At 35.2% G+C, this 26404-nt stretch overlaps 1 long non-coding RNA gene across 2 annotated transcripts in view; it reads left to right on the plus strand.

Annotated features, from left to right (window-relative positions):
- The window catches only part of LOC129529303 (uncharacterized), a 199289-nt gene extending 183050 nt beyond the window's left edge, over positions 1-16239 (plus strand). Inside the window, exon 4 of one of the 2 annotated variants that reach the window (XR_010132440.1) lies at positions 14108-16239. This is a non-coding gene — a long non-coding RNA (uncharacterized lncRNA). The remainder of the gene's footprint in view (positions 1-14107) is intronic. The other variant, XR_008674778.2, reaches the window with a different exon arrangement.
- Positions 16240-26404: the final 10165 nt, after the last annotated feature.

The raw sequence follows: 26404 nt of genomic DNA on the forward strand, positions 1-26404 counted from the left end.
AGTCTATCATTGTTGGACATTTGGGTTGGTTCCAAGTCTTTGCTATTGTGAATAATGCCGCAATAAACATACGTGTGCATGTGTCTTTATAGCAGCATGATTTATAGTCATTTGGGTATATACCCAGTAATGGGATGGCTGGGTCAAATGGTATTTCTAGTTCTAGATCCCTGAGGAATCGCCACACTGACTTCCACAATGGTTGAAGTAGTTTACAGTCCCACCAACAGTGTAAAAGTGTTCCTATTTCTCCACATCCTCTCCAGCACCTGTTGTTTCCTGACTTTTTAATGATTGCCATTTAACTGGTGTGAGATGATATCTCATAGTGGTTTTGATTTGCATTTCTCTGATGGCCAGTGATGATGAGCATTTTTTCATGTGTTTTTTGGCTGCATAAATGTCTTCTTTTGAGAAGTGTCTGTTCATGTCCTTTGCCCACTTTTTGATGGGGTTGTTTGTTTTTTTCTTGTAAATTTGTTTGAGTTCATTGTAGATGCTGGATATTAGCCCTTTGTCGGACGAGTAGGTTGCGAAAATTTTCTCCCATTTTGTAGGTTGCCTGTTCACTCTCATGGTAGTTTCTTTTGCTGTACAGAAGCTCTTTAGTTTAATTACATCCCATTTGTCAATTTTGTCTTTTGTTGCCATTGCTTTTGGTGTTTTAGACATGAAGTCCTTGCCTATGCCTATGTCCTGAATGGTAATGCCTAGGTTTTCTTCTAGGGTTTTTATGGTTTTAGGTCTAACGTTTAAGTCTTTAATCCATCTTGAATTGATTTTTGTATAAGGTGTAAGGAAGGGATCCAGTTTCAGCTTTCTACATATGGCTAGCCAGTTTCCCCAGCACCATTTATTAAATAGGGAATCCTTTCCCCATTGCTTGTTTTTCTCAGGTTTGTCAAAGATCAGATAGTTGTAAATATGTGGCGTTATTTCTGAGGGCTCTGGATCATTTTAACGTGCATTTCTCACTTTATGTTCTTTGCTAATGACTTACTTCTTGCTGTTTATTTTATATGTATTTTAGACCATGGAAATCATATTAGACAAAAAGCAATTTCAAGCAATTTTCTTATTCTAGTTCAAAATGGGCCATAAAGCAGCGGATACAACTCACAACATCAACAACACGTTTGGCCCAGGAACTGCTAACAAACTTACAGTGCAGTGATGGTTCAAGAAGTTTTGTAAAGGAGACAAAAGCCTTGAAGTTGAGGAGCATAGTTGCCAGTCACTGGAAGTTGACAAGGACCAATTGAGAGCAATTGTTGAAGCTGATCCTCTTACAACTGCATGAGAAGTTGCCGAAGAAATCAATAATGACCATTCTATGGTCATTTAGCATTTGAAGCAAATGTAAAAAGTAAAAAAGCTCAGTAAGTGGGTGCCTCATGAGATGAACAAAACTAAAAATAAAAGTAGATTGTCATTTTTAAGTGTCATCTTCTCTTTTCCTATGCGACAACACCAAACCGTTTCTTGATAGGATTGTGACGTGCGACAAAAAGTGGATTTTATATGACAACCGGCAATGACTAGCTCAGTGGTTGGGCCGAGAAGAAGTTCCAAAGCACTTCCCAAAGCCAAACTTGCACCAGAAAAAGGTCATGGTCACTGTTGGGTGGTCTGCTGCCAATCTGATCCACTACAGCTTTGTGAATCCCAGAGAAACCATCACATCTCAGAAGTGTGCTCAGCAAATCGATGAGATGCATCAAAACGGCAAGGCCTGCAGCTGGCACTGGTCAACAGAAAGGGGCTAATTCTTCACAAGGTCCAGTGGCACGTCACACAACCAATGCTTCAAAAGTTGAATGAGGCCGGGCGCGGTGGCTCACGCCTGTAATCCCAGCACTTTGGGAGGTCGAGGTGGGCGGATCACGAGGTCAGAAGATCAAGACCATCCTGGCTAATTTATTAGAAACCCCGTCTCTAATAAAAATACAAAAAATTAGTTGGGGGTAGTGGCAGGCGCCTGTAGTCCCAGCTACTCCGGAGGCTGAGGCAGGAGAATGGCGTGAACCTGGGAGGCAGAGCTTGCAGCGAGCTGAGATCGCCCCACTGCACTCCATCCTGGGTGACAGAGCAAGACTCCGTCTCAAATAAAATAAAATTAAAATTAAAATTAAAACAAAAAGTTGAATGAATTGGGCTGTGAAGTTTTGCCTCATCCACCATATTCAGCTGACCTCTTGCCAACCGACTACCACTTCTTCAAGCATCTTGACAACTTTTTGCAGGGAAAATGCTTCCACAACCAGCAGGATGCAGAAAATGCTTTCCAAGAGTTCATCAAATCCCAAAGCACGGATTTTTACACTACAGGAATAAACAAACTTATTTCTCATTGGCAAAAATGTGTTGATTGTAATCATTCCCATTTTGATTAATAAAAATGTGTTTGAGCCTAGTTATAATGATTTAAAATTTACGGTCCAAAACCGCTATTAACTTTGCACCTATCTAATATATTAGGAGATACACAAACTGAAAAATAGATGAAATGTTCTTATTCTTATTTTGATATATGACTAAATAAAAGAGGTTAAAAAGAGGGAAAATATATTTGTGTGTGTGTGTCTGTGCGCCTGAGTGTGTGTGTTTAAATCAAGTGTGGGAATTGTTTACACAGGTCAGAATTAATTATAATCCCTGAGGTAGTATCAAATAAGGTAACAATAGCAAACCAAGTATAGTGACTCATAGTCTTTGACAACTATAATAAAGTATATCAAAAAAAGTATTTTTGAGAGTTAGCTATGTATAAGAAAATAATTTTATGTTATGTCTTCATAAAATAACTATCACAGAGACATTGCTCATTGTGATTAAAATGAAATGTTTTATTTTAAGTATGTGTATGGACAGTTTAAAATGGAATTTAATGAAATGTATGGAAAAAGAGTACATATACTTCAGAATCCTTATAAAATAAAATTGAAACTATAAGAAACGTGAGATAAAATATTTTAATCAACTGATTGTAAGTCTAGCAATTATTTGGTATATTTGTTAGAGATATAATCAGGTCACTTTCAGTCTAACATTTTGGCATTGAGAGGTTAGTTTTCAAAAACATAATAATCTTAAAGTCCATGATTGACCAAAGAAATATAAAAGTCAGCTAAAGCCACTGAAAGCCCACTCAGTGTAGAGTATTTGATGACATATTTGAGATAATATAAGTCAAATTCTATGAATTTAATGGAAAGATGAGAATGGAGGTAAAACTTGAACTTGTACCTTTAAAGAGGTAATGAATTATAATATGCTATCTTATTCCTTCATATAAATATTAATTCATGTAGATGAACATTTTATTTCCAAAATAGTTATCTTAGCTCTCGGAGACATTACATTTCCAAGAGTAAGACATAGGCTTACTGTAGGACTTTCTAGTAGTCCAAAAATGTGGTGATTGAACAAAGATCCATAAGTTTTTATTTCCCAAATGTACATAGCTTTGTCTAAAACATCAAAAATATATATCCATTTCCTAGAATTAATGACTAACTTCAGTATTGAAAATATTAAAATTTATATTTTTAAAGTAAAATTTGGTAATTAATAAGGTTATTTTAATGCTTAGAGGCTTTCAATATATATAAACAATATAAGACATTTATTTTTACTTTCTTACATGGATGTGGCAGTTTATTATTTTAAAATACACAGGTCTAAATTTTTAAAAAATTGTTCATTTTGACAAGACAAAGTATAGAATTTTTCTTATCAATAGCAGATTCAAGGCTAATTTTGGTTTTAAGAGAAGTGAAATAATCATACTACATATAAAAGGATTATAAATTGATATAATTATACTAGACTCTCTTTCATAGTATATTTCATGAAGCATTAAAACATTTGTATTTATAATTTTATCATTTCTACTTCTAGAAATCTAGCCAAGAGAAATGATCCTACATATGCAAAGTTTTATACAGAAAAATGTTCACTGTGGTGTTACTACTAATGATAAAAATATGTAATCTAGAGATAAAATATATTTGATGGTTTGATAATCATATGAAATCCATTAACATAACCATCAGGGAGTAATTGAAATTGTACTTACTATAACATTTAATCACTTGGAAAATTTCTAATTTTCTTTTGCTAAGCTAAAAAGCAAGATACAGGTTTGCACACAATATAACATTAGTTTTAATTATGAAAATGACCTAGACTTGGGACAGAAATTGTCAAGAAATGTATTAATTTACTGCATCATCAGCGATTTATGTGCATAACAATTTCACCGTATTCTTTTAAACACTTCTCATTTTAAGATTCTTAAATTTTCCTAATGTGAGGGTTATAAAACATTCTATCATTAAAGTCTACATCTGTGTCTACCTAACAGTTAGAAAATGTGTAAATAATTGTATTTCCTATAAGCTATTTGCATTAGTTTCCTGGGGTTGCCAGAGCAAAATGGAGGCCAGACAAAACATAACAAAAAGTTCACACCTCTAGAGGCCAGAAGTTCAAGATCAAGGTGTTGGCACATTTGGTTTCTTCTGAGGGGTCTCCCCTTGACTTTCAGTTGGCCACTTTCTCGCTGTGTCTTCACATGGTCTTCGCTCTGTGTACACGTGCCCCTGGTGTCTGTCTCCCTCTGTGTCCTAATCTTCCCTTCTTATAAATACACCACGCATATTGGATCACGGCCTGGGTTAACTTAATTATCTTTTAAAGGCCCTATTTCCAAATATAATCACTTTCTGAGGTAATGGGAGTGCTTCGACGTAAGAATTTTGGAGATACACAATTCATCCCACGACACCATTCATCATTTCTCTTCAGAGAATCAGGTTTAATATTTTCTATATCTTTCTCCTTACTTCTTGTTTTCTTAATGATTTTGCATAAGACAATTTATTTAAAAATATTTCATGATTTTTGACATACAAAGTTTCCTGGGTTTTATAAATACATAATTTTTTTCGTTCTCTTGATTCTTTTCAGCTCTATTATTTCCAATGATTTCATATTGTATGTGATAGAAGCAGAATAGTAAACAAAAGCGTCATTTCTGGAATTAGATTGCCTGGATTTTGTTATAGTTTTCCCATTTACTATCTGAGTAACTTTGAGCTCGTCCCTTCCATTGGTTTCTTCATCCCTTATAAGGGAAAATAGAACCAACCTTGTAGAGTTGTTGTCAGAATTTAAGTAATACGGGCAAAGCACACAGAACAGTTTCTAAACCACATTAAACAACAAATGATTAACACTTAGGAAAGACACCTTTAGATAGCTCCATGATTAGTACATAAGAATCATATCAAAAGAGTAGGTGTTACCTTTAAAATATAAAATATGAAAAGTAAACAAGAGAAGAAGCGTAGTTTTTGTGAACAAATCTGTGCTTCTGTAAGAAAGCAGTAAATAGAAGAAAATACATCAGGCTTTGCCATCAAAATTGATACTAAACATTTTAGCTGTGCAAACTTAGAAAAATAAGCTCTCCTCTCTCAGCTTCACTTCTGACCTCTAAGACCAAAAGAATATTTTCTGCATATCAGGACAATGCTTGTTACATCGATTAAGAAAAAAAGTGTCAGTTTTCTAGTTTCTCCTTCTTCAGGATGTCTGTAAATTCAAAATGGTTGTCCAGCTCTGTGAAGTTAAAATTTATTCACAATTCTATAAACAGATTTGTTTTTTTGCCATGTGTTTCTGCCCAAGACTTTTTAAGTCCTCAGAATGAATCCTGACTTGTTACTGTGGCCACTTTCTAAGTTGATGTGCGCAGCACACATGTCCACCAAAGTCTTCCTCTGCAGTTAGTTAATTCACTGGGGCACAGGCTACCCACACCAATGGCACAAGGCTACAGAAATCTAATACATCATCTTCCTTTTCACTGTAGCAGAACATCTCTTTTCACTTTTAGCTATATGTGCAAAACCGCATAAAGGGAAAGATTAACAAAAATATGCTCTCCATCCACTTAAACAGCCTAAAAAAATGGCTGTCTGCAACAACATGGACTAATCTGAGAGAACAATTTAAATGTAAATCTTTGTCCTTTCCATTTGGGATGGAATTTGGCAACAGATAACCCAATAATCTGATTTCCATGAAAGGTCCAGAATAAAATTCATATTTTGTCCAGAATAATATTTATGTTTTACACTCGCAAAATAACAACTGTATATTGGCAATGCAATGGTAAACTAGTTAAAAAGCCCTCTGCTCTGAAGAACTTAAGAATTGAATACTGCGAATCAATTTAAGTCAAAATAAGAGTGTGTGTGTGTGTGTGTGTGTGTGTGTGTGTATGAATAAAGGAGGTAATATTCCATGTCAAATTCTGTAAGAATGGAAAGAGAAAACAGATTGAGAACAGATGAACTTGGCAATCAGAAATTTACAGTAGAACAGAGGAAAATTATAGTAGTATAGTTTGGGAGTAGTGGAGATATTACTATGTTTGAAATAAAAAAGCATATTTTTAGTAATTTAATAAAATATTTAGTTGATAGTACTTTTATTTTTGATGATAAATATAAATGCATTGTTTTATATTTTGTGAAAACACACGTGGAAGATATTACCCAGGTGTGCTGAATGTTTCCCATTCCTCCCTCCTTACATCCCTGTTGACCTCCAGGAGGCTATCCAGGAAGCTGATCTCAATAAACTGCATATGCATACAGAGTTTTCATGACCTTTGGCCTCTAGGTGGCTTTGACTACAGGAGGTACTCATGAATCACAGGGTGTTATGGACTGAATTGTGTCCACATAAATGTGTATGTTGAAGACCTATCTCACATTTCCTCAGAATGGGACTATATTTGGAGATAGAGCTTTTAAAGACAGCAGCACATTCATTAAAATGTGGCCTTTGGAGTGGACCCTAATCCAATATAATTGGTAGCCTTTGTTTAAAAAAAAAAAGATTAGGACATGCAGGGGGAAAAACCAAGAATGTTCCTGTACAGAGAAAAGACTAAGATGAAGACAAAGTGGGAAGGTGACATCTGCAAGCCAAACAGAGAGCCACAGAAAAAGCCAAACCGGGCAACATCTTGATTCCAGATCAAGCCTCTAGCACTGTGAGAAAATCAGTTGTTGTTGTCAAAGCCCCTGATTTGTAGTAATTTGTATGGCAATCCTAGGAAACTAATATGGAGATCAACATATTTTTTCCCAATCCCCCAACTCTCCCTCCATGCAGGTTGCAGTTTGGCAGTGGCTGAAGTCCAGAGCCACAGCTTCTGTTGGGCAGCCCTCTCCCACAGACACAGTTCTCATTAGGCGGTTTCCTTTATGAAAGCAAAAATTGTCTGCTGTCTTCTGTTGGCTTTTCTGTCTAATAACTCTGTCTATTAGTGTCTTTCTTCTCTGTGTAAGCTTTTATATTGTCTCTTCCTTAAATTCTCTGCAACTGTCCCTTTGAAACATGTGATTAGTTTTCTTTTTTTTGAGATGAAGTTTTGCTCTTGTTGACCAAGCTGGAGTGCAATGGTGTGATCTTGGCTCACTGCAACCTCCGCCTCCTGGGTTCAAGCGATTCTCCTGCCTCAGCCTCCTGAGTAGATGGGATTACAGATGGGTGCCACCATGCCCACCTAAATTTTTGTATTTTTTTTTTAGTCGAAACAGGGTTTCACCATGTTGGCCAGGCTGGTCTCGAACTCCTGACCTCAGGTGATCCACCTACCTCAGCCTCCCAAAGGGCTAGGATAACATAGATGCCCATTAATGAGGAAAATCAAGGATGTGTTTTCAGGGCATAGTGTTATGTTATGATAAAGTGACTTGGATTCATTATATATTATATATTATATGTTATATAATAATGCATTATTTGTCATATTCTATACACCATATCTTATATGTTATATGCAATATATTGTATATTTTACATTATATCACTGCCAGTGGTGGATACATTTTGATGTTTGTAATATAAAGTCAGATGATCAAGTCATTAGAGAGGTACATCTTTTTCTGTACATCAGAGGTATTTATTCACATACTGGAGATATTCAGTTGAATGAATAGATTTCTTTATTCTATGAGTTGTTGTTATGGTTTGGCTACATCCCCACCTAACTCTCATCTTGAATTGTAGTTCCCATAATGCCCACATATCTTGGGAGGGACCTGGTGGGAGGTAATTTAATCATGGGGGCAGTTACCCCTATGCTATTCTCTTAACAGTAAGTTCTCACAAGATTTCACGAGGTCTGATGGTTTTATAAGGGGCTTTCCCCTTCACTTGGCTCTCATTCTTCTTCCTGCCACCCTGTGAAGAAGGATGTATTTGCTTCCCCTTCCACCGTGATTGTAAGTTTCCTGAGGCCTCCCCAGCCATGCTTACTGTGACTCAATTCAACTTATTTTCTTTATAAATTACCCAGTCTTGGGTATGTCCTTGTAGCAGAATGAGAATGGACTAATACAGTTGTCTAACAAAGTATATTTGTGACATATAAATTCTCAAAAAAAATAGACACAATGGAACAGAATACATGGATTCATTAAGTCTCCTTAAAACCTCAGCTTGAACCCAGAGGTTCAAGAAAATAGGGCTCTTTTTTACTATTAGAAGGAAATCAATTTTGTCATACCAGTTTCTAACTCTCAATAGAAGATGTACAGTAATTTTCTTTTATTCGATTTAAAACCCAACTCCTAGAAATATGGCCCAATTGATGTTTTTGAACATGAATCTACCTTTGCTTCTCCTCTTTGGGGGTCTGTCTCCATTTGTCCTGCATAATCCTTATGAGTGATTGGAGCAAGAAGAAGGAAAATATCTGTGCTTCCCCTAGAGTTAGTATGATTATTACTTCACCACTCATAGCACACTTACCATATGCTGAGCTCTGGGAACAACTTGGGGAAGCAAAAGGAAAAAGAAAACACACACATCTTTGGGTTTAAGAAGAAAGCCAGCAAACAAAACAACAAAGCAAAAAAACCAAAACACATCAATGACATAAAATTGCACATCCCAGGTGGATGTTGGTGAGGGAGGAGCAAATATTCTCTGATCATGATACTAATGATTGCACTAGAGGTTCAAATAGCATCCTTCCAGGTGGAGAAAAACTGAGTTGGGTTATGCATAGAAATCTTGTCAGGCAAGTATTTAAAATGTGGAGGGTTGTCCACAGGCAGGCATTCCTAAGTATTATATTAAGGTAAAAAGGTAGGACTCTAGCTTACGCCTGTAATCCCAGCATTTTGGGAGGCCAAGGTGGGTGGATCACCTGAGGTCAGGAGTTCGAGACCAGCCTGGCCCACATGGTGAAACCCCGTCTCTACTAAAAATACCAAAAATTAGTCGGTCGTAGTGGTGGGCGCCTGTAATCCCAGCTACTCAGTAGGCGAGACAGGAGAATTGCTTGAACCCGGGAGGCGGAGGTTGCAGTGAACTAAGATCGTGCCATTGCACTCCAGCCTGGGTAACAAGAGCAAAACTCTGTCTAAAAAATAACAATTAAAAAAAATGTAGGATTCTAGTCATCATGAAGGGGAAGATCCTGACAGACCCTCATCCTCACAGGAAACTAAAGTACTATTTTAGTTACTGGAAGAGTTATTCAAGATAGCACCCAGAAGACTGGGGACAGGAGGTAAGAAAATAGGACTGACTTTGCCTTCTCAGTACAAGATTAGGGGATCCAAGTACAAGAGTGGAAGCTGCAGCAGGGCTGAACTGAAGCTGATGAGACAGAATATTCACCATTTGCTTTTCCACTATTGCATTGCATTTTAAGCGTACTGGTCATCCCGGGAGATATGTATCAGGGTGATAGAAGGGAAGATGCAATAATGTCCTGCCTGAAATGGGGAAATATGAGTGGTTTAACCACTTATTGCTTTAAGCCTCACATTGACTGGGAACTGAGACAGGCCTGAGCTTGACAGATAAAGAAGCCAATGCACGTAGGGGGAGTGGAGGAGACCGAGGCTGGACAGACACTTGGCACTGGTAGGTGATAAGATGATGTGGAACAAAAGTCCTCCTCTCAAAGTCATTTTCAGACTCCACCTATCATCATTCATCCAAGAATCATTCCATATTTCAGGGATTCATAGAATTTATAGCAAAGGCCTTCAGTCTCCTAGGAATGTCTAAATTTTGTAGCAGTATGTTTTTCGAGTATGCTTACACTGACTTAGTTTGGCCAATTGTGTTGTGTAGTGTAAACAATCAAACAAATGACATGGTGGGATTTCTGAGCAGCACTGTCTGGTATCTTGCTGATGGTGTCTTTAATAATAGATGGCACTTGATTTTAGATATAAATACATGAAAATAGTTTGAATATTGATATTGTTTACTTTGACTTTATGTTGCTGCAGGTTTACAAATCTGAGAAAAAAAAACATTTCTGGAAAACATAAGAACTGCATTTTGTTTTCTGTTGCTGCATGATACTGAATAAAGAATGACAGCAATCCATGTTGGGAGCAGGTTTCAGCACATCAAATCATCATCCTACCGACTGTCCAGGAACAGTTATTGGATGTTTTCCTGGGATGTCAATAATTTTGAGTGATTCATAAACCATATAAATTAGGTTTCAAAATAATTACACTTGTGTGTACAAAGTTTGCCTTCCTACTGGCGGGTATCACATTCCAAATTGTAACAAATCAAATAGTGTCACAAACATACAAATCAACCTATAAATAATATATGAAAAGCCATAAATAATAAATACCTTCTTATCGTATCTCAAGTTAACACCAAACTCAGTTTCTTCTGTGAAATTTGTAATTTATATTTCAGTAAAAATCACTGTTTCCTCAGTATTTTATAAAAATCGATCTGTCATATCTTGTGTGTGTTAGACCTCAGCCAGGCTCCATAAAATGAAAACAAAGTTAAACAACTTCACAAGAGACAGAAATGGCCTTTTAAGATTCATAGGAGTGTGCCTTCTTGTCTAATCTGAGCAGCCATCATGGCAAGATTGATGTACATTGGCTGAGAAGCATTTCGTGAGGCGGCTGTCTGCTCAGTAGTACCGGAATGGAGCTATCTGTCTTCATTGTACCCCATTAACATGCCCCTCAGATCTATCAGGCAAATGTCTGCATACCTACTTTATAAATTATTACAAGCGACTGTTAAATATTTCAGAACTTGTTTGGGGATATCACTCACCTTATAGTTTTTAATTTATACACACTCATGATTTCAAACATTTTAAGTTCAAGGATTACTCGGAACTACTTTTATATTTTCACTTTACATGAGCTTATTCTGCTGATAGTAATCCATCCAGTTTTGAAAAGTACAGTCAGTGTATTGAAGTAAATTTTAAAAATTCAAATTATTCACTAGCAAAGAGCACATTTTCTTTAACAATGAAGTAGCCAAGATTTCATAGCAATATAATCGAAAAAAAAATAAAATGTTATTCGTTTTCCTTTTAATGCAAAATAATTCTGAACTAAAAAGAATGCATTCAAATCATGTTTATCTGAAACTTTTGCTCTTTAAATTATTTTTATTTACTCACTTAAATTTTATTAGCCCACTGACACACAATATTTCAATTTGTAGTAATAATGCTTTAAAAGCCCAAGGTTTTACTTTAATAATTTTAGTGTGTTAATTTTTAAGATCTCAAATTGTTAAGTATTATTCATAGAACAATTATTCCAATGTTCTCCTGAACTATAAAGCTACTGTACACGAGAGTGAATTGGTTATAGAAATGGAGACAGGGAGCAGATTTTTTTCAATGTAATTAAAATAAATTTGAACTGAATAAAGTTCAATGTATTTCAGATTTAATAGGCATTGTATTTACTAATAAAAAATTGCATGCTTGAACTTACATATCCTTGGAGAGTAGAGGTAGCTTTTCATTAATCTCCTTTTTTAAAGTTGGATGAGGTTATGTAACTGAAATAGACATTAAAATTGAAGAGACATTCTTCATGGATTACAGAACAGTATTTGGAAGGAAACCAAATCATTAAAATATCACCAATAAATAATTAAATTTGCTCATTACATTGAAAGGACAGAACTAGAATAAAATTTATTGAGGCTACTGTGAGCCAAAGGCTTTATATAAATTATTGTGTTATATCTTCATAATACTCTTTTGTGGTAGATATTTTCTCATATATTAAAGTTGGAAAAAACAGGTTTAGGGAAGTTAAGTCAATTTCAAAAATACCAAATGAGTAAGAAGTACAAATCAGGATCTTATCTAGTTCTGTCTGACTCCAGTGGCAGTGATGTGTGCATTACATATTTGTGTGTGTGTGTCAAAAGAAGAGCAAAGGAGACTTTAGAAGAGATGCTGATTAAAGAAGATCAGAGGCAGAGACGGGCGGATCATGAGGTCAAGAGATCGAGACCATCCCGGCCAACATGGTGAAACCCTGTCTCTGCTAAAAATAGAAAAATTAGCCAGGCATGGTGGCGGGTGCCTGTAGCCCCAGCTACTCAGGCGGCTGAGGCAGGAGAATGATTTGAACCTGGGAGGGGGAGGTTGCAGTGAGCCGAGATCACGCCACTGCACTCCAACCTGGAGACAGAGCAACACTCTGTCTCAACAAAACAAAACAAAAAAAAAGAAGATCAGAAATATCTTTTTTACTTTCTCTTCCCATTTTTTTAGAATTTTATTGAAGTATAAATGAAATACCATAAACTGCAAATATTGATAAATTTTGATACGTGTATGTCTAGTGCAAATAATGAAGATAATGAAAATATTGCATATCTGTCAACCAAAAATATGTTGTTTATACCCCTTTGTACTTTCTCCATCCTGCCTCTTTTTACTACTTCCTCCCACTCCTAACAACAGCTGATCTGCTTTCTGTCACTATAAGATTAGTTAGTATTTTGTATAAATGGACTGATTACAGGAGCCACCTTTTTTTCTGACTTTTTTCATTTAGGGTAATTATTTTGAGATTAATCCATGTAGCTATAGGTATCAAAAATCTGTTCCTTTGTATTGTTGAGTGGTATTCCATTGTAAGGATATACTGTAATTTGTTTGTTTATACACTTAATGGACATTTGGATTTTACTAGTTCCTGGTTATTGCAAAGAGAGCTTCATCCTTTTCCAGTGTTCATATGAACCTACACTTTTTCTCCTATTCATGCAACTCATAGCACCTATCATATGCTATGTGAATGTTTATGTGTGTATATATATGTAAACATATATATACACATATATAAACATATATACACATATATAAACATATATACACATATATAAACATATATATACACATATATAAACATATATATACACATATATACACATATATAAACATATATACACATATATACACATATATACACATATATACACATATATAAACATATATACACATATATATAAACATATATATACACACATATATATAAACATGTATACACACACATATATATATATATATTTGATTAAACTCTTTTTGGAGTAGTTGTACCATTTTACACTCCCATCAGCAGTATATGAGAGTTCTAGTTCAACCACATCCTCGTCAACAGTTTGTATTTTTTCTTAATTTTCTTTTTGAAAAAAATCTAGCCTTCTAATAAATGTGCATTGACATACTATTACAGATTTGCTTTGTATTTCCCTAAAGACTAATGATTTCCAGCCTCTTTTAATAAATTTATTTGCCATTTGTATATCCTTTTTTATGAAGAGCCTCTTCATATCTTGAGCACAGTTTTAAAATTTGAGTTTTTTTCTTATTATTGTATTTTACAAGTGCATCATATATTTTAAATAAAATCCTTTACCACATACAAGATTTACAAATATTTTTTCTAATATCTGGCTTAAATTTTTATTTTATTTCTAATGTCTTCCAAAAATTAGAAGTTCTTCAATTCGATAAAGCACATTTTATCAATTCATTTATTTTTTAAATAAATTATGATTTTGTTGTCTTATTTAGGAAAACTTTGCCTATTTCATGGTCACACAGATGTTCTCTTAAGGTTTCTTCTAGAAGATTTCTGTTTTAGATTTTAACTTTAGGTCTATGGTGCATGGTAAGGATAAAGATACCATGCATATTTCCTTTTTTTTTAAAAAAGGACATTAATTGTTGGTTTTGTTTGTTTGTGTTTTGAGACAGAGTCTCAGTTTGTTGCCCAGACTGGAGTACAGTGGCGTGAACACAGCTCACTACAGCCTTGAACTTCTGGGCTCAAGCGATCCTCCCACGTCAGCCTCCCCAATTAGCTGGGACTACAGGTATGGATCATCACGCTCATCTAATTTTTGTATTTTTTGTAGAGACTAGATTTTGCTATGTTGCCTAGGTTGGTCTCAAACTCTTGGGCTAAAGTGATCAGCCCACCTACGCCTCCCAAAGTGCTGGAATTACAGCGTGAGCCACCGTGTCGGCCATTAATTGTTTTACCACTGTGATAATCAGCCTTATGTGTAAAGCTGACTAAGCTATAGTTCCTAATTATTCAATCTAACATGTAAGTTTTGTTCAAAGACGTTTCTGTAGATATTATTAAGTGAGGAAGATGATTCTAGATAATCATGGTGGGCCTGAATCAGTCAGTTGAAAAGCCGTAAGAGAAGGCGTGAGTTTTCCCTGAGGAGGAAGCCATTCTGCCCATGGACTGCAACCTCAGCTCATGTCTAGAATACGTGAAGTGTTTCAGCTTGCCCTCCCTGACAGCCTTCCCTATGCCAATGCCTTGCGATAAATCTCTGTCCTCTCTCTCTCTCCTTCGCTCCCACCTTCTCTCTCCCACTTACTTACCCTACTGGTTCTGTTCTCTGGTGGAACACTGACTGATGCTACCACCGTTTCCTGAAAAAGATTATTTCTTTTCTCCATAAACTGCCTTTACATTTTTGTCGAAGATCAATTGTATGAATATGTGTAAGTCCATTACTAGGCTTTCCTTTTTTTTGAGACGGAGTCTTACTCTGTCACCCAGGCTGGAGTGCAGTGGCGCGACCTCGGCTCACTGCAAGCTCCGCCTCCCGGGTTCACGCCATTCTCCTGCCTCGGCCTCCCGAGTAGCTGGGACTACAGGCGCCCGCCACCACGCCCGGCTAATTTTTTGTATTTTTAGTAGAGACGGGGTTTCACCGTGTTAGCCAGGATAGTCTCGATTTCCTAACCTGGTCATCTGCCCGCCTCGGCCTCCCGAAGTGCTGGGATTACAGGTGTCGCCACTGAGCCCGGCCGTCTATTACTAGACTCTTATCTGTTCTATTAATTTGTTGGACTATCCACCACTACCTACCATGCTGTCTTGACTACTGCATTTTTATCATATATATTGGAATCAGGTAGCATAAATTTTCATGGGAGAGAAGCTGAGATCATTGGTTTGAATCTTTTTGTTCTTTTCTAATATTGATTTTCATTGTTAAAAATACACCTGAAAATACTGACTTAACTGAATCTCACAAATATATACATTTCAGAAATATATATTACATATTTAAAAATTAGATAAGTTTGGTTGATAATAATGCTTATTTCTACCAAATTGCTACTAGTTTTCTGTATGTATAATGTTTATTATTCTCCCTTTTCTCGTTTCCTAGGAAATAAAAACATAAATTTAGAACTCTTTATCCAACACAAGTTTTTAAAAAAATGAATGTGTTGTAAAACCGATGTAATGACTTAAGATTTAAGTCTTTATAAAGACTATCAAACATATATAGATTGGAAAGAGTCATCACTTGCAGAGCAACACTATAAGAAATGGTAATAAAAAGGCTTTAGGCAGGAAAATAATACCAGATAAAATGCTTTAAAAATAGCAAACACATAAGTATATAAAATATCTTTTTATTTTCATTTATTCAAAAGATAACTGGATGCTAAAAAATAATGACAATGTATTCTTGACACACCAAAATAAAAATTGTGTCATAAGAAAAGAAATCAGCTTTGACCATCTACCATACCCAGAGAACAAAATAAAACATGACTGTGTGAGTTAAATAAGACCTTTTCTGCTTCACACCTATCCCCACTTCCAAAACTCCCTGGAGCGTGTTGTTGTTTTTGTTTGTTTATTTGTTTTAAGAATGTCCAAAATACACAAAATCTATCAGAAATTTAATCAAGTGACAAGGAAGAAATAAAATGAGTACAAGTCCTTAGTGGGAAATTTTAAAAGTTGTTTGTGAATGTATCCTATCAAGTAGAATCAATTCAACACAATGATTTTGTAGATTTTGGAATGTTTAATAAAACTATATACCAAAGCATTAAAAATTATGTATTAATGGGGCAAAATGAAGGTTATTTTTTCTATTTTACTTTATATATTTGTGTACTCTTTGGGGTATTTTTAGAAACATTTATTACCATTATAATCAAAATTAAAGATATTTCAATTATTTAAAGTTATAAAATTGTATTTAACTTTTTTTGTCATTATCTGATGGTGATCTAAAAGCAGTGCTTCTCAAAATTGTATGCATTAGAATCACCTGGGGAGTTTTCTAAAGCAAAATGTGCTCTACCCCATTCCCAGAGTTTCTGGTTTCAGTAGAATACGGGATGGAACCTGAATACATCCAATTTTAAGATGTCATCAGATCATGTTCATGTTCATTTAAGAATCATACTTTATGAACCAGAGGACTGCAGTATACATTTGATGTGTCCTTTGTCAAGAAAGTATCAAGGATGGTGATCAAGTTATACATATCTAAGCATATAATTGTCCTTCAGTTCACACAGGGGATTGGTTCCAGGACCGCTGCCTATATTCAAATCCACACATACTCAAGTGCCACAAAAAGTTAGCGCTCTACATATGCAGGTTTGGCTTCTTGTGAATACTATTCATTCAATGTTTGGTTGAAAAAAAATTCATGTATAAGTGGATCCACACAGTTTAAACCCATATTGTTCAAGAGTCAACCATATCTCAATTTTGTTATTGTACAAGTGTTAACAAAAGTTCTCTGAGAAGGAATTTGGAGAAACAAGACTTTAATCCAGTGAATAGTTTGGAAACCTGGGAGATGCGGCTATTGGTGGAAAATGAAGCTAACAGTCTAGAGAACAAAGACAGGGTTTGGTTTTATGTTAAAAGTTCTCAGGCAGGTTCCCAATCTGTTCCATTTATGCAAATGAAGAATTCAAACCTGCTTATTTCGGATTTTGACACAGCTGAGTCCTGATTGGTTGATACAATTGAGTTCTGAGTGGGTCTGTCTAGACAGATGTGCTCTGACTGATTGGCTCAGGTGAGCTCTGATTGGTTGGTTTCCAAGTCCAAAAACAGATTTCTCTGCCAGATGTTTTCTTCAGATGACAGGTGATATGGGATTCCAGCAGCAGCTTATCTTGGCACTAAACACAGAAACTTGTTTGGCTTAATTGTAGGAAGTGAGGTCCTGTGATACTTTACATCTTTTTAATCTTTCTGAGGACACACAGTATGTGACTGCTCCCTCAGTCAGCCATGGGGATTTTGTCTGTTGGCCAGGGTACTTGGGGCAGATTTTAACATAAGTGAAATAATTTGGCTGAGCATATTAACCTTGAGTATAATCTCCTGTCAGTACTCTCATAACATTTATTTTTTAAAGATTGCCATTGTTTGAACTAGTGTACTTTTTTTTTAACTCTTTCCCTGGTAGAAGTTCTGATATCCCTTGATAATTCTCATTCCCGGTGCTATGGATGGGTCTGATTCCACCTTCATGAATGAGAATGTGCTTCTCAGTCTGAGCCAATCCAGTAGTGTGCCATCAAGCCAAGTGCATTTGGTTCATGAGCTGAAAAATTATCCAATCCAGACCCATTAAAGTAGTGATAAACAAATCCAGGACTTCTGAAGCTTTCTGATTATGGTATCAAAAATTCAAGATGAAATCCAAATAGCCCTGACAGCTGTGTTTCATCATGTAGAGATTACTGAGAATGAAACCACAATAAAGAAGGTAGAAGGGAAAAGACAAAGTTGTGTGTGTGTGTTGAGGGGGTGGGGAGTGTGTTGTATGCTTCAGATGCAGCAATTATTAAAATACCCTAGTTTTTACTCAGAAATTTAAATCATATGACTAACTAGAGCGTCTCTCTCCTTCTCCCTCAACCTTTATTTATATTTATTTTATTTTCTATGTAGTTATTTAAAACAGGATTTTTATCACTTTCAGTGAAGTATTCTAGCGAATACGGATTGATTCTGGTTTGTATCATTTGAAATATTAATTTGTTTCTTATTGAAGTCTAAGAAATATGCATTTTAGGAAGGACATTTTAACAAATATTATACTATTATGTCTACTTAAGAAATATTTTTATGCTGCATTATTTTACAGCACAGTAGATATTTTTCCCTATTTTACTATTCTTATTTTTTTCCAGGATATTTCTTATGTAATTTCTGTGGCACTTACATACTATTTATTTTCTTGTTTTCATATATTTCACATTCTCATTGTTTTAAGTATTACCATATTGTTTTCTTTCTTTTTTGTGTGTGTGACGGAATCTCACTCTGTTGCCCAGGCTGTAGAGCAGTGGCATGATCTTGGCTCACTGCAACCTCTGCCTCCCAGGTTCAAGCGATTCTCCTGCCTCAGCCTCCCAAGTAGCTGGGATTACAGGCATCTGCCACCAAGTCCAGCTAATTTTTGTATTTTTAGTAGAGATGGGGTTTCACCATGTTGGCCAGGCTGGTCTCAAACTCCTGACTGCAAGTGATCCGCCCACCTCGGCCTCCCAAAGTGCTGGGATTACAGGCGTGAGCCACCACACCCGGCCTTACCGTATTGTTTTCTTTTAGCAGGTTCTCATGCGTATCTCTTCTAGTCAATATGGTTTTCATATTATTATTTCTGATTCTAAAGATAATCATAAATCTGATTTTTAATTTTAATCTTTTTATTTTATTTCATTTTATTTACTTCATTAAAAAAGCAAGCAATTACTTTCTAAAATTTTTTGATTTCTAAGAAATATGCTTTTTGTACATAAGCTTTCACGTATCTCCTCCTTTTATGCTGTGAAATATTTTTCCCCTATGTCAATCCTTAAACATATTTGAATCACATTTTTTTTACCTCAAGGTAAAATGCCTGTATTCCGAGAAATTTAGCTTCTCTCAAGTTGCCTTTAGGGTACTCCATTCAAATTTGGGTTGGTACTTGGTAAATGGGTACTTACCTGACAAGTCTATCATTCTACTTGTTTGTAATGAATAATTTTAATTAAAAATTCTTGTCACAAGCAAACTGCTTCCCTATTTCACACATGTCACTTCATATATACCTAAAATAGGAGAAGGAAACAATATCTATCTCCTGGTTTCTTGTAAGTGAATTGTAAATAAAATTAAATATAATTTAAGCCATTTTCTATTGCAAGTTAAACGTCTAGTTTATTTTCTTTCTCTACTTCCATTCCTAGAATATGGAAAATGATAAAAAGACACGTCTATATTATCTTTTACAAATATTTGTACCCATTTTAATATTGAAATAGTATAAATGAATCATAAAATTTTATGCATATCATTCAAATTACTATGCTTTAGAATGCTTTTGGTGATATGACACATTGCTTTCGGACTGATAATTTCTCTCAGAACAATTTATTTCCATTAGAGAATAAACTCCTTGCATGTATATATTACCATATAAATGGAATTCTTCATACCCTTTATTGAATAAGTCATCTTACTACTATATAATTTATATAGAAATGTGTCTTATGATATTGTTTTGAAGAGTTTGGTTTAATGTTTTACTATACATATATTTATATATTTCAGTTTCCTTACTTAGATCAAGTTCATGGGGGGTACAAAACAGTATCAATAATTTCCTTTACAAAAATGCTTTTCCAGATCAAAATATTTATAAATAACTTCTATAAGGTAGTTCATAATTCTTAGATAAATATGAATAATAAAAACTGTATGCAAATCCTTCAATTTTACTGTTCCATAAAATCACAATGGAAATAGATTTGATTAGTGAATTGGAAAAATGTTAACCAAGTACAAATGCTGGCCTTTCCTAACATATCTTCTTCCACATAGAAAGGATTTTATCAAAAACAGAGCAACATAGCACATCAAAATTAACGATTCAATAGTAAAATAATTTAACGGATTAAAATGCATAATGTACACGTTTTGATATTAAATTGGATACAAATGTAAATGATGTACAAGGTTTCATAGTTGATTTTCTTAGCAGTGCAATTATACATTTTGTAATATTTACCTTACACCTAAGCCTCTAGTTCACATTTTAAAATTATTGTATCGGTAATATTTTCACTCAGGGTCTACTATCAAAGAGAGAGCTAAAAAGAAATTTGATCTTTTTTCATAAAAAATGTAAATTGTGAATAAACTTTTAAATATAGTATAATAGGCTTAATGGTAGGCATATATAATATTAATTTCTGGGTAAAAAGGGAAACTTGAAAATATTTTATAAGCTAAGCACATAATTAGTAGTAATGTTTCTTTATCATGTAATTAATTGTGAGAGAAAAAAATAATTTCCAAATGATTTATATTCATTACAGCATTCCCTCCTTTCCATAGAAAATTGACTCTTGAACAACTTGGAGCTGAGGGGCACTGATTCCCCACACAGTCAAAAATCTGCATATAAGTTTTGACTCCAAAACTTAACTAGTAATAGCCTACTCTTGACTAGAAGCCTGACCAATAACGTTAAGTAGTCAACTAACACGTATTTGTTATGTTATACACTGCATTCTTAAAGTAAGCTGGAGAAAAGAAAGTGTTACTGAGGAAATCATAAGAAAGAGAGCATCTGTTTACTATTCATTAAATGATAGTGGATCGTCATAAAGATCTTCATCCTTGTCATCTTCACATTGAGTAGGCTGAAGAGGAGGAAAAAGAAGAGAGATTGGTCTTACTGTCTCGAGGGCGGCAGAGGTGGAAGAGAATTTCTGTATAACTGGACCCACACAGTTCAAACCTGTGTTTTGCAAGGGTCAACTGTATACTAAGAAAAGTTACTTTAAATATTTTGATGTGGTTTCAGGAGAGGAATTATGCTAATTTAAAGTGAAGATTTTAGTCTTGAAAATAGGAAATAATTCTTGGAAATAATTAAAATAATGCATAGGTAGAAAAATACTATATTCTTTTACTCGTTTATTTTGCAAGTGTTTTCAACATGCTCATTACATTCCTGCAAGGTCAGTGTGGCACTTTACATATAGTATCCCTTTAATATAATTTTTTCGGCTTGTATTAGGAAACCTGAGGGCAAGCATACTTTTATGTGAATAGAATTTTGAAGCAGTGAGGTGTTATAATTATCTTCAAATGTTTCATCTCTACTCTCTGCCAATTTACATAAAATGCTATTACTGGAATCACATTTTTAGTAGAGTTCTCCCAGTATTTTTATTCAAAATAGTATGGTCTTTTCAACATTTTGGAATACTTAGAAGAAAATATAAAAATTTAGCTTCCAATTGATTATTATCTTGGTGAATATTTCTGATATATTTGATACTGGTGATCACATTCTTTTTCCTTAATTCCATTCACTTCCATATCAACACACATTCTGGGTCTGCTCCTAACTGTCTGAATAAATCTTAAATGTAGATACAGCTTAGAATTTTAGCCTTGCTTTACCATTCTCTAAATTCATTCCTGGGACAGTATCATCCACTCTCACAGTTACATGACTTACATTGATAAGTTCAAATTTGAAATCTCTATCTCCATTCATATCCTTTTCCAGAATTTTGGATCCCTGAATCCAACTTCTCATTTGTCAACTTATATTTTCAACTGTGCAATTTGAGGTACAGGTATCTTCGAAGTTAACGTAGCCCAAATCAAAATCACATTCACCCAAGAACTAGTTTTGCTGCCCCTTCTGTATCTTAGTTATATCCATCATTCTTTTATTTTTCCAAATTGTAAACCTAAGAAGTATCCTTGGAGCACCACCCCCTTTTTTTTTTGAAACGGAGTCTTGCTCTGTCGCCCAGGCTGGAATGGAGTGGCATGATCTTGGCTCACTGCAACCTCCGCCTCCTGGGTTCAAGTGATTCTCCTGCCTCAGCCTCCCAAGTAGCTGGGATTACAGGTGCCTGCCACCACGCCTGGCTGATTTTTGTATTTTTAGTAGAGACGGATTTCACCGTGTTGGCCAGGCTGCTCTCGAACTCCTGACCTCAGGTGATCCACCCACCTCGGCCTCCCAAAGTGCTGGTATTACAGGCATGAGCCACCACACCCAGCCCCTTTCTTATTTTATACGTTAACTAATGCATCAAGTTTTTATTTTACTTCCAAGTAATTCTCACATCTGTCACATTCTCTCAAATTATACTCCTTTGGCCCCAGCTTAAACTCACATAACCTCAGACATAAAATATACTTATTGTCTCATAACCATTTTTTCAATATTTACATTTCAGCATTATTTTCCAGATCACAGCTAGGTTGACCTATGTGAAACACAAATTTGATAACATTTTTCCTCATTTGCCAAGTACTCTATAGCTCCAACTCTACTTTAGGATTAATCAGTGGCCTCTTAGCTTGAAAAAAAAAAAAAGGATCTTCATGACATTTCTGAGAATTGCTATTTTTGCCTTATTTTCTCTCTCTGAACACACTTTACACTCCAGCGACACTAATATGCATTATATTCTGAAAAAATAATGCAATGTCTTCTTTTAGCGACTTTACTAACATTGTTAATTCAGCTTGGAACAGCGTTTCTTCCAGTTCTTTGCGTAATTCCTAATTATCCATTTCCTCCCTTCTTTGTAAAACTGCAGTTCTGATAATGGCTAGGAAAACATGTCCTACAGTGCTAGGAAGGCCTATAATGATGCTTTGATTTCATCTGTGTCAAGGAGGTAAGGTTGCTAGATTTAGGGGAACAAAAAATAGGATTCTGAATTAAATTTGAAATTCAGACTAGCTATGGCTTTTAATATAAGTATGTCTCACATGATATTTTGGACATACTTATACTACAAATTTATTTGTTTTTTACATGAAATTCACTTTTAACTATGCATCCTTTATTTTATCTGGAAATCCTACAAGCATGACAAAAGGCATTGCAGAGGGTGGAGAAACCAACACAAACACGATAGGCAATAGGAGTTGAAAATCTGGCCCACTGTTAAGAAATTTGGTGAGAGAAAAAAATACCGAATGCTTTTTTTCCTGCTCTAATAAAAAAGTTCCAATTGTACAATCTTGGCAAAAGTTATGGTGCAAACCATTATTGCTATTGATTAGTGAACTTACATGCAAGCCAAAGACAAACATTGCAGTGATGTTTCAAATCAGCCTATTCCTTCTCTCCAGAATCCAAAGTTTATATACCAAGGCTTGAAAGGACAGGCATGCTAGCTCTGATTTCTAGCACATTCATGAATATTTCTGTTATTTAGCTAAAAATGAAAGTAGGAACTTAGGTTGCATCTAGTTATTGACTTTGTTTATTTATTACCATAATTTGCGGTAGATCATTCTGGGTGATGGCAGCAGCCCATCTGCTTGGACAATGTTTTCTTTCTTCCCCTTTTACAACTTTATTGAGGTATAATTGACATACGATAAAATGTACATATTTTAAGTAGTCTGACAAATCCTTATGCACATGGAAACATCACCATCACCACATCAAGATAATGAACACATCCATAATTTTGATATTCTTCCTCTAATTCCTTATACCCAGGCAACAACCGATTTGCTTTTTGTCGCTATGTTTTAAATATGTAGAATATATATTATTCTAAATATATTATATATATAGGACTAATAAGTATCTACTGTATAATGTTTTGTATTATGCAGTAGATACTCAGTGTCTTTCATTCAACAAAATTATTTTGAGATTTATCCATTTTATTGTTTGTATAAATAATTCATTTATTTTTATTGCTGGAAGGGTACATAATTATAAGTGGTGTGTGCTTCAATTTGTTTATCCACTCACATGTTGATGGACATTTGGATTGTTTACAGGTTTAAGATATTACAAATAAAGCTGATACAAACTTCATGTACAATCCTTATACATGTATGGACCTACGCTTTCGTTTCTCTTGGGAAAATACTTAATACTATAATGATTTAATTATACTATACATATGTGTTTGAGAAACTTTCAAATTGTTTTCTGAAAGGCTTGTAACATTTTCATTGCCACTAACATTGCATAAATATTCCAGTTACTCTACATTCTTTTCAATACTTGAAATTCTTAGTCTTTTTAATGTTAGACTTTCAAGTATGTGTGGTTTTACTTTGTATTTTCATAATGACAAATGATGACTATCTCTTTTCATGTACTTATTTATGATCTGCAAATCTTTGGTGAAGGGTTGTTTAAATCTGTTGCACAATTTTTAGTGATTTGATTCTTATTATTGAATTTGTTAAACTCTTTACGGATTGTGGATATGTTTTTCTTCAGAGATGTGCTTTTACAATATTTTCTACCAATTTATAGTTTGTTTTTAATTCTCTTGACAGTGTTTTGCAAAAAGCAGACTATCTTAATTTGGGGTGACATTCTTATTTTCTTCAGTGGAAACTCCTAATTAAATATTAAATTAAATAACATATAAACTTTTTGACCTGACACTATTGCTTTATTTTAAAAGGTAATGTAGAGCTACACAGCTATTTTGGAAACACCAATATATGTATTTAAAATCACTGAGGTTTCACAGGTTGAAATATACACAAATATAGAAATTAGGCACAGGACTATCAGATGTCAGAATTATTATACAAATAATATGCTGCAGTACTCATGCTTCTATCTTTAACCCAAATGGCTAATATTTCTCTCTAAATTATTAGTACTTATTCACATATCCAACCAGTAACAGTGGAGAGGGGCAGGCCCCCAACAAAGAGACAGAAAACAATTTGATTATACTTTATCTATTGAAAGCCAGGTCTAAAAGTTTGTGGATAAAGGGGTTGACAGCCACTTCCTTCATCAATCAGGTAAGTCACCCCTTCTTCCATTTTCAGTAGTTGTGATGGTTAATACTGAGTGTCAACTTGATTGGATCAAAGGTGCAAAGTATTGATCCTGGGTGTGTCTGTGAGGGTGTTGCCAAAGGAGATTAACGTTTGAGTTAGTGGGCTGGGGAAAGCAGATTCATCCTTAATCTGGTGGACAGAACCTAATCAGCTGCCAGCGAATATAAAGCAGGCAGGAAAACATGAAAAGGCGAGTCTAGCCCAGCCTCCCAGCCTGCATCTTTCTCCCGTGCTGGAAACTTCCTGAATTGAACACTGGACTCCAAGTTCTTCAGTTTTGAGACTCAGACTGGCTCTCCTTTCTCCTCAAGCTTGCAGACAGCCTATTGCAGGATCTTGTGATCATGTAAGTTAATAATTAATTACCATATATAATATATATAATATTTTATATATATAAATTTTATATGTATAAATTTTTATATAATATATAAATATATATATTATATGCTGCAGTACTAATAGGATATATATCCTATTAGTTCTGTTCCTCTAGGGAACCTAGACTAATACAGATTTTGGTACCAGGAGTGGTTCTAGAGGAACAGAATATTAAGGATGGAGTTCTTTCATTGGTTTTGGGGTGTCTGGAGTTTGCTGCTTAATATGATTAGACTCAAAATGCTAAGGACTCTACGTCTAATAGTATGAAGAACACTGATAGTCCTTGGTGTGAATTGTTTAGAGAGGTATGCAAAATAAATGCATTTGACACTCCTGATTAACTGCTTATGAGAGGCAAGGAGTTTAGTGACTCTCTACACAATAATTTTGACCATGTATGGAAAAACAAGGAACATAATGAAGCTGGTTGGTTACTCCTAAGTTCAGGAGACAAAGTGATGAAAGAAAATGATCAACTCAGGGATTCTGTCTCCGGGCTTCAGAAGCAGATACTGAGCCTCAAATCTCCTAAGATTGCCCTGAGTGAGTCTTATCTTCTGTAGAGAAATAGCTGAAATTGTGGAAAAAGAGACACAAGCTCTTACCACGCGAGTGGCTGACCTGCAACAAAAGGTGCACACACAGCCTCGCCAAGTGTCTACTGTTAAAGTGAGGACATTGATTGAAAAAGAACGGGACCCTGCAACTTGGAATGGGAACACGTGGGAGGACCCTGATGAAACTAGGGACACTGAGTTTGTAAACTCTGATGAACCTTTTTTGCCAGAAGGAACAGCTTCCCCATCCCCAGTAGTGGCAACATCCCCTCCCCAACCCATGGTACCATCACCCTTTCCACCTTTGTCTGAGGAGGTAAACCCTACACTGCCTGAGGCAACAGTGATGGGCTTTCCTGAGGCAGTTGCCAGGCAAAATAACGTTGATTCTCCTCAGGAGTCAGCCCCAATGCCCCTGTTTGCTTCTAGACCTATAACTAGACTAAAGTC

This window comes from Gorilla gorilla, chromosome 22 (genome assembly GCF_029281585.2).
Source record: "Gorilla gorilla gorilla isolate KB3781 chromosome 22, NHGRI_mGorGor1-v2.1_pri, whole genome shotgun sequence".
Lineage (NCBI taxonomy): Eukaryota > Metazoa > Chordata > Mammalia > Primates > Hominidae > Gorilla > Gorilla gorilla.